This window comes from Ranitomeya variabilis, chromosome 6 (assembly GCF_051348905.1).
Source record: "Ranitomeya variabilis isolate aRanVar5 chromosome 6, aRanVar5.hap1, whole genome shotgun sequence".
Classification (NCBI taxonomy): domain Eukaryota; kingdom Metazoa; phylum Chordata; class Amphibia; order Anura; family Dendrobatidae; genus Ranitomeya; species Ranitomeya variabilis.
In genome coordinates, this window is record NC_135237.1 from 248,913,521 (window position 1) to 248,934,182 (window position 20,662).

At 42.7% G+C, this 20,662-nt stretch overlaps 1 protein-coding gene across 3 annotated transcripts in view; it reads left to right on the plus strand.

The window, feature by feature from the left end:
• Nucleotides 1-20,662, plus strand: part of EPB41L4B (erythrocyte membrane protein band 4.1 like 4B) — a 1,243,532-nt gene that overhangs the window by 161,954 nt on the left and 1,060,916 nt on the right. The window lies entirely within an intron of this gene.

Sequence of the window (20,662 nt, forward strand, 5' to 3'; positions counted from 1 at the left end):
TTGCAGTGGTCATATGCTCATCCTGTTATAAGAGCACACCAGCAGGGAACAATGCAAATATCTTTATAGTCATCGATGGTGTGTATTCTAAGTTGAAGTTATCTACATATAGCCTTTATTCAAATATTGTTCTTGTGAAACATGAAACCTAGAAGTATGCAGTGTGTAAACACTCCAGTTTTTCTTTGCTGAATTTTTAAGAACTGTTCACCACTGAGAATAAAGATGGGTGGAATTAAAGGAGATGGTGTTGTAGACTAAAACTGTTTGACAAGGGCTAGAAGGGGATTAATTATTACCAGTTTTTATTATTTGAGTTTTCATTTGTTTTATTTACTTTTTAACTTTTACCTCTGATATTGATGTAGTAGAACAAAGACCAAGAAGGGCACAATTCTTCATTTGCATTTTTATTCTTCCCCCCATGACTGCATCACAGTGAGAGGGGATCCGCTCTTCAAGGACAGGAAACCTACAGATAAAAAGGGCGGTACCTCTCTCCTGCATCAAGCATCAGTTGATTTCCTGTCCTTCATGGGGGACCTACAGTCGACGTACCTGCAAAGGAGGCATACCTGGGTGCCAGAAGAGATTGTCGTGGGAAGCCAGGCCCCACCAGACCAATTCAGGCATCGGGGGTTCATTGCCCCGGCTGTCATGGTGTCCTGAGGTGCCACCGCTGGGGTCAGTGGGCCTCTAGGGTGTGTGGGGAGAGGCAGCAGAGAAGATGCATCACTCCGGGGTATGCTGCCTTTCCTGGAATCCTTGTCGCCTGCTCTGCAGGCAGCCCAGGCCGGTGCTGCAAACTGATGCGGAGACGCGTGCTCCAGTACTTCCGGGGTCTAGTGTGCAAGTGTGGAGACGTGTGTGCGCCTCCATGGTGCTGCGCCACAAAGCATGACTGGGAAATCAAGTTGGTGCATGCGCACGTCCTCGCAGTCTGTGTATGTGCCGGATACTGTCTGCCCGCACGCCGCCCCCCCTCCCCTCCTCGAGGGCAGCCCTATGGAGGGCGTACGGGCATCTAGGCGTGATGACATGCTAAAACAGTGCAGGTGTGCCGGGGGTGGTGCAGGGGAGCTTATTTAACACCAGAAAGCACTAAGGATAATGCTTCTGATAAAGCCCTGGCAGTGTTTTCTAGTCATGAGCGAGCAGACCCTGCATACCCAGTCACCACCCCAGCAGCAGTAGCTGTCAGTCACAACAGTGACAGCAGAAGAAAAAACAAGCGGGGCATCAAGAGAACTCTTCCCATCTTCACGAGCGTGATAACAGTGGGAGTGGGAGTTCTGGCAGATCGTCCCAGCGCAGCAAGGACTCCAGTGTGGCGTCGAAAGCAAGAGAGAACCCATATTACAAGAATGGTTCCTCCTCCTAACCAGGCACTCCTTCTTCTGTCAGAATGAAGGTGATCTACGTGAAAGTCCATCTTTATAATTAGGGTCCCCCCTTTTTCTCTTCTCTTCTTCTACAGGGAAGGAAAAGTGCGGGCAAGACAAAACACAGGACCTGTGCACTTTGCATGGAGGAGTTGCCCACTAAGTGGGAAAAATAACTCTGCAGCTCTTGTATAGAACATATCAATACCACAGTGAAATAAACTGGGTATTTAAAGAAGTGTAACACCAATATTTAAAACAAAAATCTTTATTACAAATAGTTAAAATACATATATACACACAAACATTAAATGCGGTGCCTCAAACAGACCAACAAATACAGATAAGGTCATCTAGAGCAGGACACATTATAATTTGATCAAAGATGGAACCATAAAAAAGTGGGCAGAAAACGCTGTTCAGAGATGCACATAATTTAGTGCACTCCTTAAAGTGCAAGGCAAAGCTCAGCCAGGAACTTAAGCCATGGATCAATCAGACCTCAATACACTCCATGGTTCACACTAGTTACTGTGAGTACCAAACATTAAAATAATAGCATATCCCATGCCCTACACATATTACCTGATCAGTGTCTCTTCCAATGTGCTCGGCCGAGTGGCACGCTGAACCTTACAGCCCCGACGCACGTTTTGCGTGTGCTTCTTCCTGGGGCTGATCTTATCTGTATTTGTTGGTCTGTTTGAGGCGCCGCATTTAATGTTTGTGTGTATATATGTATTTTAACTATTTGTAATAAAGATTTTTGCTTTATATATTGGTGTTACACTTTTTTAAATACCCAGTTTATTTCACTGTGGTATTGATATGTTCTAATGTTCTGTGAAGTGTTGCCCACTCCTTAAGGGAATATGGGCTTGGTATTATGCTTACAGCTCTTGTATAGAGCAAACAGTCTGTGAAGAGACCCCAAAGTTTGCCTCAGATCTTAGGTCCTTAATAAAGTTAGAGGTAGAAAATACCTTTAAGTCCCTTCAGGATAAAGCGAACAAATGACAAAAGTCTAGTGACAGGTCCCCGAAGTCTGGGTCTAGCAGTTTAGAGGATGGAGAGGGACTCTGATACATCCGAATCATCATCGTCATCATCCAGGGACAGGAGTGTCCCTGGAAACAGCCTCGTCAAAGCAGTCATGGTCACCATGGGGCCCTTGTCCAAAAAGATCAGTTCAGGACACAATGTTTGGCGGACTTGAACAAAAAAAAGAGGGGATCTTTCCCCTTAAATGAAAAAAATCCAATCCCTAATTAAAAAAGAGTGGAAGAAACCAGAGAGAAAGGTCCTTTTATACCCAAGCGGAAATATCCATTTGATGACCTGGCATGTTCATCTTGGGAGAAGGCTTCAAAGTTTGACTTGGCAATTGCCAAGGCTTCCAAAAAGTTTTCCCTTCCCTTTGAGGACATTGGGGTATTGAAGGATCCGATGACAAAAAAGCGAATACCTTCCTGAAAGGTTCATGGGAGGCTGCCCGGGGGGGACTAAAACCTGCATTAGCTGCCACTTGTACATCCAGGTCACTGACTGTCTGGCTAGACCAGCTGGAATTGCAGCTGAGATAGAAAACCTCTAATGACACTATACTGGACTCCATCCCAGTAATGAAAGGAGCTGCTTTCTTTGCTGATGCATCGGCGGACTCAGTCAGGCTGGCAGCCAGATCAGCAGTATCTTCTAATGCAGCCTGGCGAGTCCTCTAGCTTAAATGTTGGCCAGGAGATCTCCAGACAAAGTCAAGACTATGCTCCATGCCTTGTGAGGGTTTTCCTCATGTGGGGGGAAGTTATCTCTTATTCTTCCGGCCTGGGAAAAAAACGGTTGAGATTCACACCCACATGGTTTGTGCTGAAGTTTGTACCCTCTATGTTACAAGTTTGTGAATAAAGAAATTTTATCTTCACGGATTCGCTGGAGCTGGACATTTTTCTTTTATTCTTCAAAATTACATGAATTCTCTTTATTTTTGTTTTTAAAGGGAACCTGTCACCCCCCAGGCGTTTGAAACTAAAAGAGCCATCTTGTGCAGCAGTGATGCTGCATTCTGACAAGGTAGCTCTTTTAGTTCTGGGTGCTGTAACTGCAGAAATAATCCATTTTGTAATTTGTCCTAAATACCTTTCTTCAGTCCTGGAGGCAGGCATTTCCCCCCTGCTGCAGATGCCACACAGCCATCACTCAAGTCATCTTGGCGCCGGGTGCCGCCTCCTTAGCGCTGTTTTGAGATTAGCCGGCACCTGCGCTCTTTTGTCATGCCTTGGGCAGGCGCAGTGAGCGCTGCCCGTCTGTCCTCATATGCAGTCTAGCTGACTGCGCCTGTGCGGCCACCCTGCCTGTGAATCCCAGCCCCGCAATGTGAATAAATCAGAAGACACTGCGGGGTGGGGATTCACAGGCAGGGCGGCCGCACAGGCGCAGTCAGCGCTGAGGAGGCGGCGCCAAGAAGATTTGAGTGACTGCTGTGTGGCGTCTGCAGCAGGGGGGGAAAGGCCTGCCTTCTTGACTGAAGAAAGTTATTTTCTGACAAATTACAAAACGGATTATTTCTGCAGTTACAGCACCAATAACTAAAAGAGCCACCTTGTCAGAATGCAGCATTACTGCTGCACAAGGTGGCTCTTTTAGTTTCAAATGCCTGGGAGGGTGGGTGACAGGTTCCCTTTAACCTTTTTGTGACTTGGCAGATCACACAAATAAGATGACTTTCAATTTGTAAAAGTTTCAGACTCACAAAATGTTACTCTGTGAGACTGCAGTACATTTCTGGAAAAAATTATCAACATTTCAAAAAGTCAAAACTGATGAATCAGCGACATACCTCTGATTACCAAGAAAGCAAACCCACAATAGCGAACTTGCAAAAAAGGAGCAGATTAAAAGAATTTGGGGCAAGTAAAAACCTGCTTAAAATACTGAGAACTGAACAAAAAGAAGGTACACATGCAATAATAAACTGGGTCCATGTTTTCTTTTTTATTTAACGGATTGGAAAAAATTGCAGTAACAGACATGGAAAAACTATGACATGTACGCAATATACAGTTACACACCTGTTTATTTCATGGTTTTCCTTCTTATTGGAATTTGCACATTGAAGATTTGGACAGTAGATTTGTGGAATCACTGCCTTAAGACTAGTGTTTACAACTATCGGGTGTGTTATGCAGCAGCAGTGTTGTCACTTAATTCCATACTGTGCTGAGCTATACTCAACAACTGTTCTTAACCAGAATATGGTAAAAATCAATAAAATATATATAGAAACAGTCCATCACTACTTTAGACAGGATGGGCTGTCAGTTTGGAAATTGCTAGAACCTTGAAGGTATCTTCAAGTGCAGTCCTGGAAACCCTCAATTACCGTGATGGAATTAGCTCTCATGGGGACCGCCTAAGGAACAGGAGGGGAAAACAAAGAATTACCTCTGCTGCAGAACATAAGTTCATTATCCTCAGAAACCATTACTTTACAGGACCTCGGATAAAAGCAGTCATAAATGATTAAATGGAACCTGACAGCTGATAAATACTACCCATTCCACAGGCTGCATGTATCGACCATTGTCTGTAAGATCACAGCCAATTATGTGTGACTCTGAAATGCTGCGGCGTTTCAGAAAAAAACTTACATTCATAGCCATCCGTGACTGATCAGTGCTCTACACTAGTCAGACACACTGGTACCCAGCAGCTTCTTCCCGCTCGCTGACCTGGAGTGAAAGGTCTCTGCCTATACAAACATGTAGGCAAAGATCTGACATTCAAGGTCAGCGGGCTGCGGGGACCCGCCGGTCTGACTAGTGTACAGTGCGTCTCTGTCCCCGGCGGCTATTAAACTATGTTTTTCTCTGAAAAACTGGGGTGTTTCATAGTCAAATATACCTGTCTGGTATAATACAGCCAGTGGCTAAAACAAGAAGGGGCTTGTGTGATTAAGCAACACAAGAACTGGACATTAGATCAGTGAAATATATACTGTGATCTGAGGAATCAAAATGACAGATTTTTGGTACCAACCGCTTTGTCTTTGTGAAACGCAGAAAACTTGCATGTGTGGAGCCCACCGTGAAGCATGAAAGGGGAGGTGTGATGATGCGTGGGTGCTTATCCCAAACCATCAAAAAAGCCATGCTGGGTGAGTTAAGGGTTATATGTATCACTGGTTTCCTCTTTCGGTGTACAGGTACTGTTTTGGCCTTCTTTGGCTCTGAGACTTGGACACCTGCATAACCTGTTCACCTATTATAGTTCATGACCCTGGGGTTAACTGTACTCCAAACTGGCATCTAATTTATTGTTTTTTAATTGGAATTGGCATTTATAAGAAAAGATTAAATTAATTTGTGCTCTATTGAGCACATAATGAAAAAACCCTTTTTTATTATATTTTAAATTGTTGTTTTATTATAAAATGTGCCGTTCTTCAGCTTTGGAAAGCAAAAGTGAAAAGTCTGGAACTACTGTTGTCATTTTCTACTGATTTAGTGTATTTAGTTGAATGCAGACCTCAGGTTTCGGGCTCTTAACAGAGAAAGTGGTTCAACTGGTTTCTTGCTCTTCGTTTCATCCAGCTAGTTTGAGAACAAAACTTTTCAATAACTAGTGTAAACCTGGCAAAGTTTCACGGCTCGTTCCCACATTCAACCTTTTCATATAACCATCAAAATTAATTGTACACATTTAAAGTGTTTTCAGCATTGATATTGTGGTTACTCACAATGATCATATCTATTAAATATAACATTTGGTGAATTATGAGGGCAAATGCTTGCCCCAAAATTAATGGGATTTACCATCTGTTAAAAAGGACCTTTTCACTGGATTTTTTTTTTTTGTATTTAAACTGAGCATCTCGTACTATTGCCACTAGAACTGTTTCTTTTTCTGTGCCCCTTCTTTTCAAAGTTATTCTTCATTCTAGTGTTAAAAAAGCAAAACGTATCTTTTAAAAGGAGACTGTCACCATGTGAGATCACCATCACCATCTGAGAGCAGAATGGAGTAGGAGCTGTCAATTATTGGGTTTTGAGATTCTGTTTCAATAATGAGTGTTTTATAAGCAGGAGATTATCACTATCTGACTAGCTGCCTCATGCTTGCTGGTCCAGCCATGCCCCCACCACTGATTAGAAGCTTTGTCAATATGCAATGTACAGAAAAAGCTGACACACAGTGGGGTTGGTAGGGCTCAACATTCCAGCTCTGCTAAATGTGCAGCAGAGAAACGGTGTCTGTCATAACTGTAAGTTGCAATCACTGTCTCTCTCTGTATCAAAATAATGTCAGATTACATAGCAAAAACGAGCTGACAGATTCCCTGTAAACCACCTGTATGTATAACAATTATTTCTTTGGGCATTTGATTTTTCTCCTCTAAGGCCAAGTTCACACTAGGCATTGTTGCTGCAATTTTGCAATTTTTCTGCAGCAAAACCTGCACTCTTGGCAGAAAACAAGCAGCGTCAAAACCACATGTTGTGGTGTGTTTTTGGTGCTGTTTTGGTACGTTTTTCAGGATCCCAAAGTTCAGCTTTGCTTCCATCACAGACGTATGAACACAGGTCCCAATACAAGACATATGTTTTTGAAAAAAATATACAAACAAAGGTAACAGCTGAGGGGGTCTTGAATTAGGCTACTTTCACACTAGCGTCGGGCACTGCACTTCGCAATGCGTCGTTGTGGGTAAAAAACGCATCCTGCAAAGTTGCCCAATCTGTCCTGAATGCTGCTGCCAGAATCCTATTCCTCACCAACCGTTACACCGATGCCTCTACCTTGTGCCAGTCATTACATTGGCTACCCATCCACTCCAGAATCCAGTACAAAACTACTACCCTCATCCACAAAGCACTCCATGGCTCAGCACCACCCTACATCTCCTCTCTGGTCTGTCTACCACCCTACCCGTGCCCTCCGCTCCGCTAATCACCTCAGGTTAGCATCCTCAATAATCAGAACCTCCCACTCCCGTCTCCAAGACTTTACACGTGCTGCGCCGATTCTTTGGAATGCACTACCTAGGTTAATACGATTAATCCCCAATCCCCACAGTTTTAAGCGTGCCCTAAAAACTCATTTGTTCAGACTGGCCTACCGCCTCAATGCATTAACCTAACCATCCCTGTGTGGCCCATTCAAAAAAAAAAAAAAAAAAAACACATCAGGTTCCTCTCATCATGTTTTCATACACTTTATGCAGTTAATAGCCTCTGTGTCTGTACTGCTACATACTTAGGCTGTTAACTGGTTCATGCAGCTTTACATGAACACCCGAGCCTTACACTATGGCTGGTCCAAATAACTAAAGCAATTGTTACCATCCACCTCTCGTGTCTCCCCTTTTCCTCATAGTTTGTAAGCTTGCGAGCAGGGCCCTCATTCCTCCTGGTATCTGTTTTGAACTGTGATTTCTGTTATGCTGTAATGTCTATTGTCTGTACAAGTCCCCTCTATAAGTTGTAAAGCGCTGCGGAATATGTTGGCGCTATATAAATAAAAATTATTATTATAGACTTTTATTAGCGACGCATTGCGACACAGTGCCACACGTCGCAACCGTCATGCGACGGTTGCGCCGTGTTTTGGCGCACCGCCGCCACAAAAAGCTACATGTAACTTTTTTGTGCATCGAGACCGCCATTTTCGACCGCGCATGCGCGGCCGAAACTCCACCCCCTCCTCCCCGGACCTTGCAATGGGGCAGTGGGTGCGTTCTAAGACTGCTTCCGCTGCCCACATCCAGCATTTTTTGCACAGTATGCGTTGGTACGTCGGGCCGACGCAGCGCGACGGCCCTGTATCGACGCTAGTGTGAAAGCAGCCTTAGTCTGGAATAATTTACCTCAGACCCTGGCAGTGCATTGAGTTTATAGGACACTGTTTGCTTTTGCGCATCGCTAATTTAATTAATCTATGCTAATCCCATCTGCCATCTAAGGTGACAGACATGTAAATCTGGAAAAATCATTTTCATTTTGTCAGCATTTTTTTTTTTCATCGCCTATTGCTTTCAATGGGTGAAAAAACGCTGAAAGAAATGACATGCTCTATGTCCAAAAAAATTGCAAAGCACAAAATACTGATGACAAAAAGGTGTGTGCGTGAGATATCTGAAATCTCATAGGCTTTGCTGGTACTGTAAAACACAGCTGAGAATTAGCATAAAAAGCATAAAATAACGCTGCAAAAACACCTAGTGTGCACTTAGCCTAATAGGAGTTTTGTGGTACACATCCAGTTGGTTGAAATGCAAATTTGCTTCTTTATTACTATGGGGCATAACTTTGGAACATAGGGGCACAGGGAAAAGAAGATTATATTCTAGCATCAGTGAAACAGTGGTATTTAAATGAAATACCTGTTTAAATTAAATTAAAATCCAGAGACTGTCCTTGTTTTAACCCCTTCACCCCGAAGCCTGTTTTCACCTACCTGACCAAGCCAATTTTTTAAATTCTGACCACTGTCACTTTGAAGCGTTCCAGAGTTCTAACCTCAATGTATCCCACTGATTCTAAGATTGTTTTTTTTTGTGACTTATTGTACTTTGTGATGGTGGTTAAATTTCTTTGATATGACTTGTTTATTTGTGACAAAAAATTCAAATCTGGCAAAAACTTTGAAAATTTTGCAATTTTCAAACTTGTATTTTTTATGCCCTTAAATCAGAGTCATGTCAGACAGAATAGTTAATAAATAACATTTCCCAGATATCTATTTTACATCACCACAATTTTTGAAACATAATTTTTTTCTGTTAAGAAGTTATAAGGGTTAAAACTTGACCATCGATTTCTCATTTTTACAACAAAATTTACAAAATCATTTTTTTAGGGACCACCTCACATTTGAAGTAACTTTGGGGGGCCTGTATGTCAGAAATTACCCAAAAGTGATACCATTCTAAAAATTGCACCCCTCAAGGTACACAAAACTGCATTCAAGAAGTTTATTAACCCTTAAGGTGCTTCACAGGAATTAATGGAATGTGTAAGAAAAAAATTAACATCTACTGTAGCTTATTTTCACAAAAAATATTCCTTTAGACCCAATTTTTTTATTTTCATAAGGATAATTATGAAAAAAATTGCACCATGCAATTAGCTGGAAAGATTAGCGGACACCATGTCCCGTTTAGAGTATCCCTGATGTGCCTAACAGTGGAAAATCCCCACAAGTGACACCATTTTAGAAACTAGACCCCTCAGGGAATTTAACTAGATGGGCGGTGAGCACTTTGAACACCCAGGTGCTTCACAGAAGTTTAGCATGTAGAGCCCTGAAAATAAAAAATCACATCATTTTTCGACAAAAATGATCTTTTAGCCCCAACGTTTTTAGTTTCACATTGGTAACAGGAGCAATTGGACCCCAAAAGTTGTGCAATTTCTCCTTTGTTTCTGCAATTTCTCGGATAACCTATATATGGGGGAAAACCATTTTTTGGGCTCAGGGCCAAGGAAAGGAGCATAGTTTTGACTTTTTGGTCAGAATTGAGAGTGGATGCCTTGTTACACAGGCCAGGTTTGTTGGAGAAGGAGTTGCATTGATAAGCGGTGTCGTTGCTTATCCCCTTCTGTAACACACTTGGCACCTCTTTTGCGACCCGTTTTTTTTTTTGTGTGCTTTGGGGAAATGTTGGTCTGGTATGATAGGAGCACCTTCAATTTTGAAAGTACTGGAGGGGCTTAATCACTACCTTCTGGAACTGAAAGTACAACATACATGGTTTGGCCTGCACATCGAGATGGCACAAAAGCGTTGTACATTGCTATCTGTAAGATGTGCACAACCAGTTTGTTTTATCACATCTTGGCTTTTCTCATGGCACTGCACGGCTGGAGGACTTGAACATAGAGATCAACTTCCCCCATGCTCTTATTGTACTCCACTACACAGTGTGGATTGTGGACCTGTGTAGAGGTACCTTGTGCAGTGCTGGGAATGCTACCATCACCATGGGTGGTGGTCAAGAAAAGGACATCCCTCTTGTCCTTGTACTTGAACAGCAGCATGTTATCGTTACATGGAGCTTTCTGTCACCCTTTCTGAGCAGCTGCCAAATTAGCGTCCTAGGGAGGCCTCTCTGATTTTTGCGGACAGTACCGCAGGCTGCTGTGGCTCACGAAGGGACTTGAGCAGTGGGTGCTGGTATAAAAGCTATCTACTTAAAAGCGATAACCTTGATCCAGCAGTGGGTACACCAAATCCCACACAATTTTCCCACTCACTCCTTGAGCAGGGGGTGCATTTCATTGAGTTCAGTCCAGGAGTCTTTCCCTTCATAAGCCCTTAACTAGCTTAATTCCATACCTGACCCTCTTCCTGGGCAGATATTGACGGAATTTGAGCCTCTCTTTGAAATGGATTGGGACTCATCCACGCAGATGTCCCTTTGGGGCAAGTACACCTCAGCAAACTTGTTGTTCAAGTGCTCAATGACCGTCCGAACCTTGAAAAGCGGTCAAAGTTGTGATCATCTCAGGACAGACATTGTTCATTATCATTGTAATGCAATCATTTCTCGAGGGCCTCAAAATGTTGCTGGTCCTGACCATGCAGAATGGTGTAATGCTGTATAAAAAAAAAATCAACACTCTATTATTGTCAAAGTCTTGTTTTCTTCACTATCCCTATGTGAAGGACCAGGCCCCAAAACCTCATAATTTCTACTGTGTCTACAGGAGTCAAGTTAGAAAATGATTAAGGGTGGATTTTGTTCCAGAAATAACTGGGCATACAAATTTGTTTGAACTACAATGAGGTTTACAAATTCCTTAGAGAAATAGACTTTGTGAGGCTGGTGATGTCAAATTTGATTCCTGATTGCGCCACAAAATCAGGATTTGGTGGCTCATAATCTTCAGAGGGTTAGGTCCATACGGGTTCAGTAATGGTCGGCGCTGGTTGACTTTCTATCCTCAGGCGTCTGTGTGATGGATCAGTATCATTTGAGGAGGAAAAATAAAGGAAGGTGAGATTCTCTTATCGGTGTTGGAGGCAAAGAAGGTGTTCGCTTCCTCCGCTGAATACTGGTTTGGGATGAAGGGGAAATTTTTTTACCTACTGTATGTGGTGTTTGTGTGAGTACCAAATTTTATTCAGGTGTGTGTGTCCTTGGTGTACACTTTTTTTTATTTAGAATAGAAAGATGATTAAAGAAAAAAACAACAACTAGAGGTTGATCAATGATGTGCGATCGTAGCTGCTGTGATTGAGGCCGGCTGTTAATCAGGGCTGGGGTCGTGGTAACAGCCACGGTTCTGTATTGTCAGAGCAATGACTGAACGTGTGGCTCCCCCAAGCCCATGACTGAAAACACTGGTAACTCAGATTAAAGGGAACCTGTCAGCAGATTTTGCCGCTATAAAATGCGGCCACTGCCTTTCAAGGCTTATCTACAGCATTCTGTATTGCTGTAGATAAGCCCCCGGTCCCACCTGCAAGTGAAGAAAAATAAGTTAAATTATACTCACCCGGGGGGTGCAGTCGGGTCCGATGGGTGTCGCAGGTCCGGCGCCTCCCATCTTCTTGCAACGCCGCCCTCCTGCTTCTTAATCGGTCCCTGGCATCACGCTCCTGTGCAGGCATACTTCTCTGCCCTGTTGAGGTCATAGTAAAGTACTGCAGTGCGCAGGCGCTGGGCCTCTCTGGCCTTTCCCGGCACCTGTCCTTTGGTCTGCCCTCAACAGGGCAGATAAGTACGCCTGCGCAGGAGCACCAATGCCGGGGAGCGATGAAGAAGCTGGAGGGCGTCGTTGCAAGAAGATGGGAGGTGCCAGATCCGGACCTGCAACACCAATTGGACCGGACTGCACCGTGCCCCCGGGGGAGTATAATATAACTTATTTTTCTTCACTTGCAGGTGGGACCGGGGGTTTATCTGCAGCATTATAGAATGCTGTAGATAAGCCCTAAAAGGCGGGGGCCACATCTTATAGCAGCAAAATCTGCTGACAGGTTCGCTTTAACTGCATATCTGCAGATTACTAGCCTTATTTCTGGTGACAGGTTTCCTTTAACCCCTTTCTGACATTGGACGTACTATCCCGTCGAGCTGGGGTGACCACCGACTGGATAGTACGTACAGCGCGATCGGCGGCGCTCACGGGGAGAGCGCGGCCGATCGTGGCCGGGTGTCAGCTGACTATCGCAGCTGACATCCGGCACTATGTGCCAGGAGCGGTCACGGACTGCCCCCGGCACATTAACCCCCGGCATACCGCGATCAAACATGATTGCGGTGTGCCAGCGGTACAGGGAAGCATCGCGCAGGGAGGGGGCTCCCTGCGTGCTTCCCTGAGACCCCCGGAGCAACGCGATGTGATCGCGTTGCTGCGAGGGTCTCTTACCTCCTCCTCGCTGCAGGTGCCCGGATCCAAGATGGCCGCGGCGTCCGGGTCCTGCAGGGAGGGAGGTGGCTTACCAAGTGCCTGCTCAGAGCAGGCGCTTGGTAAGCCTGCAGTGCTGTAAATCAGATCGGTGATCTGACCGAGTGCTGTGCAAACTGTCAGATCAGCGATCTGTGATGTCCCCCCCCCGGGACAAAGTAAAAAAGTTAAAAAAAAAAAAATTCCACATGTGTAAAAAAATAAAAATAAAAAAATAAATTCCTAAATAAAGAAAAAATATATATATATTATTCCCATAAATACATTTCTTTATCTAAATAAAAAAAAAAACAATAAAAGTACACATATTTAGTATCGCCGCGTCCGTAACGACCCCACCTATAAAACTATATCACTAGTTAACCCCTTCAGTGAACACCGTAGGAAAATAAAAAAAAAAACCGAGGCAAAAAACAACGCTTTATTATCATACCGCCGAACAAAAAGTGGAATAACACACGATCAAAAAGACTGATATACATAACCATGGCACCGCTGAAAATGTCATCTTGTCCCGCAAAAAATGAGCCACCATACAGCGTCATCAGAGAAAAAATAAGTTATATTCCTCAGAATAAAGCGATGCCAAAATAATTTATTCTATTATCTTTTCCTTTTCCTTTACCTTTTCCTCATAGATTGTAAGCTTGCGAGCAGGGCCCTCATTCCTACTGGTATCTGTTTTGAACTGTGATTTCTGTTATGCTGTAATGTCTATTGTCTGTATAAGTCCCCTCTATAAGTTGTAAAGCGCTGCGGAATATGTTGGCGCTATATAAATAAAATTATTATTATTATTATTATTATTATTCTATAAAATATTTATCGTATAAAAGCGCCAAAGCATAAAAAAATGATATAAATGAGGTATCGCTGTAATCATACTGACCCGAAGGATAAAACTGCTTTATCAATTTTACTAAACGTGGAACGGTATAAACGCCTCCCCCAAAAGAAATTCATGACTAGCTGTTTTTTTGTCATTCTGCCTCACAAAAATCGGAATAAAAAGCGATCAAAAACTGTCACGTGTCCCAAAATGTTACCAATAAAACCGACAACTCGTCTCGCAAAAAACAAGACCTCAAATGACTCTGTGGACCAAAATATGGAAAAATTATAGGTCTCAAAATGTGGAGACGCAAAAACATTTTTGCTATAAAAAGCGTCTCTTAGTGTGTGACGGCTGCCAATCATAAAAATCCGATATAAAAAATGCTATAAAAGTAAATCAAACCCCCCTTCATCACCCCCTTAGTTAGGGAAAAATAATAAAATTAAAAAAATGTATTTATTTCCATTTTCCCATTAGGGTTAGGGCTAGGGTTAGGGTTACGGCTAGGGTTAGAGCTAGGGTTAGGGCTAGGGTTAGGGTTGGGGCTAGGGTTGGAGATAAAGTTAGGGTTGGGGCTAAAGTTAGGGTTAGGATTGGGGCTAAAGTTAGGGTTAGGGTTTGGATTACATTTACGGTTGGGATTAGAGATAGGGGTGTGTCAGGGTTAGGGGTGTGGTTAGGGTTACCGTTGGGATTAGGGTTAGGGGTGTGTTTGGATTAGGGTTTCAGTTAGAATTGGGGAGTTTCCACTGTTTAGGCACATCAGGGGCTCTCCAAATGTGACATGGCGTCCGATCTCAATTCCAGCCAATTCTGCATTGAAAAAGTAAAACAGTGCTCCTTCCCTTCCGAGCTTTCCCGTGCGCCCAGACAGGGGTTTACCCCAACATAAGGGGCATCAGCGTACTCAGGACAAATTGGACAACAACTTTTGGGGTCCACTTTCTCCTGTTACCCTTGGGAAAATACAAAACTGGGGGCTAAAAAATCATTTTTGTGGAAAAAAAGGATTTTTTATTTTCACGGCTCTGCGTTATAAACTGTAGTGAAACACTTGGGGGTTCAAAGTTCTCACAACACATCTAGATAAGTTCCTTTGGAGGTCTAGTTTCCAATATGGGGTCAATTGTGGGGGGTTTCTACTGTTTGGGTACATCAGGGGATCTGCAAATGCAACGTGACGCCTGCAAACCAATCCATCTAAGTCTGCATTCCAAATGGCGCTCCTTCCCTCCCGAGCTCTGCCATGCGCCCAAACAGTGGTTCCCCCCACATATGGGGTATCAGCGTACTCAGGACAAATTGGACAACAACTGTTGGGGTCCAATTTATCCGGTTACCCTTGTGAAAATACAAAACTGGGGGTTAAAAAATCATTTTTGTGAAAAAAGAAAAAAAAAAAAAGAATTTTTATTTTCACGGCTCTGCGTTATAAACTGTAGTGAAACACTTGGGGGATCAAAGCTCTCAAAACACATCTAGATAAGTTCCTTAGGGGGTCTACTTTCCAAAATGGTGTCACTTGTGGGGGGGTTTAATGTTTAGGCTCATCAGGGGTTCTCTAAACGCGTCATGGCGTCCCATCTTAATTCCAGTCAATTTTGCATGGAAAAGTCAAATGGCGCTCCTTCCCTTCCGAGCTCTGCCATGCGCCCAAACAGTCGTTTACCCCCACATATGGGGTATCGGCGTACTCAGGACAAATTGCACAACAACTTTTGTGGTCTAATTTCTTCTCTTACCCTTGGGAAAATAAAAAATTGGGTGTGAAAAGATAATTTTTGTGAAAAAATATGATTTTTTATTTTTACGGCTCTGCATTATAAACTTCTGTGAAGCACTTGTTGGGTCAAAGTGCTCACCACACATCTAGATAAGTTCCTTAAGGGGTCTACTTTCCAAAATGGTGTCACTTGTGGGGGGTTATAATGTTTAGGCACATCAGGGGCTCTCCAAATGCAACATGGCGTCCCATCTTAATTCCAGTCAATTTTGCATTGAAAAGTCAAATGGCGCTCCTTCCCTTCCGAGCTCTGCTATGCGCCCAAACAGTGGTTTACCCCCACATATGGGGTATCATCGTACTCAGCACAAATTGTACAACAACTTTTGGGGTCCATTTTCTCCTGTTACCCTTGGTAAAATAAAACAAATTGGAGCTGAAATAAATTGTGTTAAATAAAAATTAATATTTAATTTTTTTTTAACATTCCAAAAATTCCTGTGAAACACCTGAAGGGTTAATACATTTCTTGAATGTGGTTTTGAGCACCTTGAGGGGTGCAGTTTTTAGAATGGTGTCACACTTGGGTATTTTCTATCATATAGACCCCTCAAAATGACTTCAAATGAGATGTGGTCCCTAAAAAAAAAAAATGGTGTTGTAAAAATGAGAAATTGCTGATCAACTTTTAACCCTTATAACTCCCTAACAAAAAAAATTTTGGTTCCTAAATTGAGCTGATGTAAAGTAGACATGTGGGAAATGTTACTTATTAAGTATTTTGTGTGACATATGTCTGTGATTTAAGGGCATAAAAATTCAAAGTTGGAAAATTGCAAAATTTTCAAAATTTTCGCCAAATTTCCATTTTTTTCGCAAATAAACGCAAGTTATATCGAAGAAATTTTACCACTATCATGAAGTACAATATGTCACGAGAAAACAGTGTCAGAATCGCCAAGATCCGTTGAAGCGTTCCAGAGTTATAACCTCATAAAGGGAGTGGTTAGAATTGTAAAAATTGACCCAGTCATTAACGTGCAAACCACCCTTGGGGGTAAAGGGGTTAACATAGCACAAAAATGTACCAATGAAAATGCTTGCCATCTGGGCGTAGTACGGGTTCACTAGCTCGTCCTGGTATATGGTCCCCCATCCTTGTATATGCTCCCCCAGCCTGGTATATGCTCCCCCATTGTGCATTTATTGAAGATGTACTGACAGTCATCTCCCCAGTGCTTTACCTGACATGCAGCCCCATATCATCAATGACTGTGGAAATTTGCATGTTCTCTTCAGGCAGTCATCTTTATAAGTCTAATTGGAACGGCACCAAACAAAAGTTCCAGCATCATCACCTTGCCCAATGCAGATTTGCGATTCATCACTGAATATGACTTTCATCCAGTCATCCACCATCCACGATTGCTTTTCCTTAGCCCATGTAACCTTGATTTTTTTCTGTTTAGGTATTAATGATGGCTTTCGTTTAGCTTTTCTGTATGCAAATCCCATTTCCTTTAGGCGGTTTCTTACAGTTCGGTCACAGACATTGACTCCAGTTTCCACCCATTCGTTCCTCATTTGTTTTGTTGTGCATTTCCTGTTTTGGAGACACATTGCTTTAATTTTCCGATCTTGACGCTTTGATGTCTTCCTTGGTCTACCAGTATGTTTGCCTTTAACAACCTTCCCATGTTTTTTGTATTTGGTCCAGATTTTAGACACAGCTGACTTTGAACAACCAACATCTTTTGCAACATTGCGTGATGATTTACCCTCTTTTAAGAGTTTGATAATCCTCTCCTTTGTTTCATTTGACATCTCTCATGTTGGAGCTATGATTCATGTCAGTCCACTTGGTGCAACAGCTCTCCAAGGTGTGATCACTCCGTTTTAGATGCAGACTAACGAGCAGATCTAATTTGATGCAGGTGTTATTTTTGGGTATGAAAATTTACAGGGTGATTCCATAATTTTTTCCTCAGAATTGAGTGATTCCATAATTTTCCCCCTATGCTTGGTTTAAAAAAGTAACCATTACTGACTACCACATTTTTTGTTCTTGATTTCTTTTAGTGTTTCTTAAAGCCAGAAAGTTGCCATTTGAAATGACTTTAGTTTTGTGCCATGTCTGTGATCTGCTTTTTTTCTACAAACTTAAAAAACTGAATGAACGTCATCCAAGGTCGGTGATTACATAATTTTTGCCAGGGGTTGTATATGCTCCCCCAACCTGCCTGTGCTGCTGTTGTTCAATACGTACATTCAAAAAAAATAAAAAATAAACACTCCTACTGACTTTTTCCCAGCTCCCCTGCAGTGCATCGTCTGCGTTAAATATTTAAATAAAATGGCGCTTGCTCATACCGCGCTATCCAGTTCCATTTTGTTGCGAATTTATCTTCAATAAAATGTCGCTGGAGATTGCGGTATGCGCACGCCTCAACTCTGGTGCCACACTCCTCTTTCAACCTCGTCCTTCTTACTGTCACATCGAGGCACTGGCTTACCGGAGTGTTAATGCTAGATGCGTCCTTCTGACACCAGTCACAGTGCGCAGGCGCAATGCTCAGACGCAGTCTATACCAGCTTCAGACAGAAGGACACATCCAGCGTTATATTATAGATGGCTGTGTCTCAAATATTTCCTCAAACATTGTAAGCTTGTGAGCAGGGCTCTCACTCCTAACTGTTGCATAGTGTTACCCTGTAAGGTTTTATATTGCTTGCACATGTCCTCTCTGAATTGTAAAGTGCTGTGAATTATTATGCTATGTGAATAAATGTATTATTACTAACCTTAAAACTATGAAATTTGTCATTAAGAGATACATTCTAGTAATGCGAGCAGATCAATAAATAATGCTCATTCATTACCTACCTCCGAAGATTTGTCATGAGCATGGCAAGATAAATAAGCTATTCTCTTTTGCGAACATTCGCCATCATTGTTTTTATTTTCATCAGTCCTCTATTACAGTTTTCACTGGTTAGGTGCAGTAAAGAGAAATTAAATGTTATAGCCATTTACTGGTGAGACCTAAATTGGCTGCAAGAGAGAGTGTTTGCCACAGGATTGGAGCTGCCTGATCTCTGGAAGGCTAGGTTCACATTTTAAGGGTTCCATTAAACGGATGCGCTAACAATGTGTCCCAAATTCTTATTTTTGGACATCGCGCTAATGCATGCGTTAATGCATGGTTGCATTGCGTCAGCATGCGTTAGCAATAGAGTTCAATGCTTGCATTCACTGTGCGTTCGCCATAACTTACCTGAAAACGCTGTAGTCCATGTTCGAAGATGCCTCACAAAGTAACGGACTGTCGCTAACGCATGCCAATTTTGACATGCGTTATAATGCGTTACGCTAATAGAAGTCTATGGGCGCCTTTAATGGATCCGTTACATAGCATTAGAGCCACTTAGAAACGGATCCGTTAAACAGAATGCCCTAACGAGATGTGAACCTAGACGAAGGGATTACGGATCCAGGAATTGTTTCAGAGGTTTAATTAGCAGCAGGAAGGCTACACTACGTCACAGCAGAGAAACTGAACTGAACCTTCATCAGTGCCCGGACATACCAGACCGAACATCCCAACTGGCATCACAAACCTTTTTATTACATTATTTTTAACCCCATAATTTGCAAAGACTGGCGCACGCCTCCGGTCAGATTGAGCAAGTACTCAGAACTGCCGTGGTCCAGTACCGTTACCGCAACGGCCTGGCCGGCGCGGTACAAGTGTAACAGGCCTCATTTTTTTTGAGGAAATAAATCAGAGTGGTTCTTGCCATCCCTAATTGGGCTGCATACGTCGGAGTTGATAGACCCCAACCCAGCTGCATATCAAATGCTAAGAGAATGGAGCACCTATGGGGACCTATGGTGGCCCACCCTAAAACAGCTACACCAACTCAAGGGGACAAGCTTACCCAGGTCTGTAAGATAGAGAGGTGGTCACCCCAAGGACTGATGTCAGCCCTGACAAGAGTTTTGCTGGCACAAATGCAGCTTTCTTAAGCCCATTGCATGAAAGGCCTGGAGAATAGGAGTGACACTGGATATGCCAGGGCAAAGTGAAGTGCGTAGGCCATGTATAATAATATGATGATTCAACAAAATGTCCCAAATTACTATATGGCACTTCCTAGCATATGAAACAACAAATAGGAAACTCAGTTGAATTAGCCCCTGAGTCCAATGAAGAGAACCATAGGATACCAATAAAATTTCAGTTTATTGCCAAAGATTAAAAAAGAAAAACAGGTATGGAACATATAATACAAGAAGATACCCAGGGAGCCAGAACAATATCCTAAATCCTTATTTTTAGAAATATATGCCACCACGATACAGCAAGAAAGGAGAATCAAAACTATCAAGATTTAGTAAGTGCTGTAAGGCACTAAATGTTACCAGATCTGCCTGGTGCATGCAATTATATATTAATCATTCTGCAGTGCCCACCAAGGGAATACATAATACATTGCAGTAACATACAAGCGCAGATCCAAGAAATGCCTATTATCTTACCGCTGTAACACGTGGGTTTATGGAGGCTGTGAATCATATAATACCGGGTGTTTCGGCGTTCCCCTGTCGCCCCGACGCGCGTTTCGCCCTAAGCTTCTTCCGGGGGCGAAACGCTTCTTCCCGGAAAGAATGCCTAATGTTGTTTTATTGTGATGTGATCGTTTGAATGACGTAGTCCTAAAAATGATGCATGTATGAAAGCAAAAGATACGGTAGATTTCCTTTTCTCCCTCTTTGAACGATTGCATTTACAGAGCAGCTACTGGGCTACGTTGCCTCCTGCATACAGTAGTACCCCTGCGTATGTTCTGCTCATAAGCATGAGGCGTACAGAACCTCCATACCGGGAATATCAATCCAAACCACACAATCCTGCTGCTTTTCAATCATTTCCATTCACTTTAAGGGAACAGAGCCTTATGGCTTTGTGCCGTTGAGGTGTTTTGTAGCAATGTCCACCTTTTTATATATTTGAATATTTTACAAAAATGTTTAAGAACAAAACCAAAGAAAGAAATCACAATTAGCATATACCTTGTAGTAAGTAAATAAGCCAATAGTAGTAGTCCATGTAAATATCTTGGGCTACTTGGTTATAACACTATTTTCATCGAAAAAGTGTAATAGCCATCCCACCACGACAAGGTTTTCTTGGGTTTTGTCTGTAAAATGGCCAGAGTGTGAATGTGCTTCTGCACATTGCACGTACAATAACTTGTGCTCTGGCTCATTTCCGTGGTTTTGCTAATTATTTACTGGTATTAATTTGTA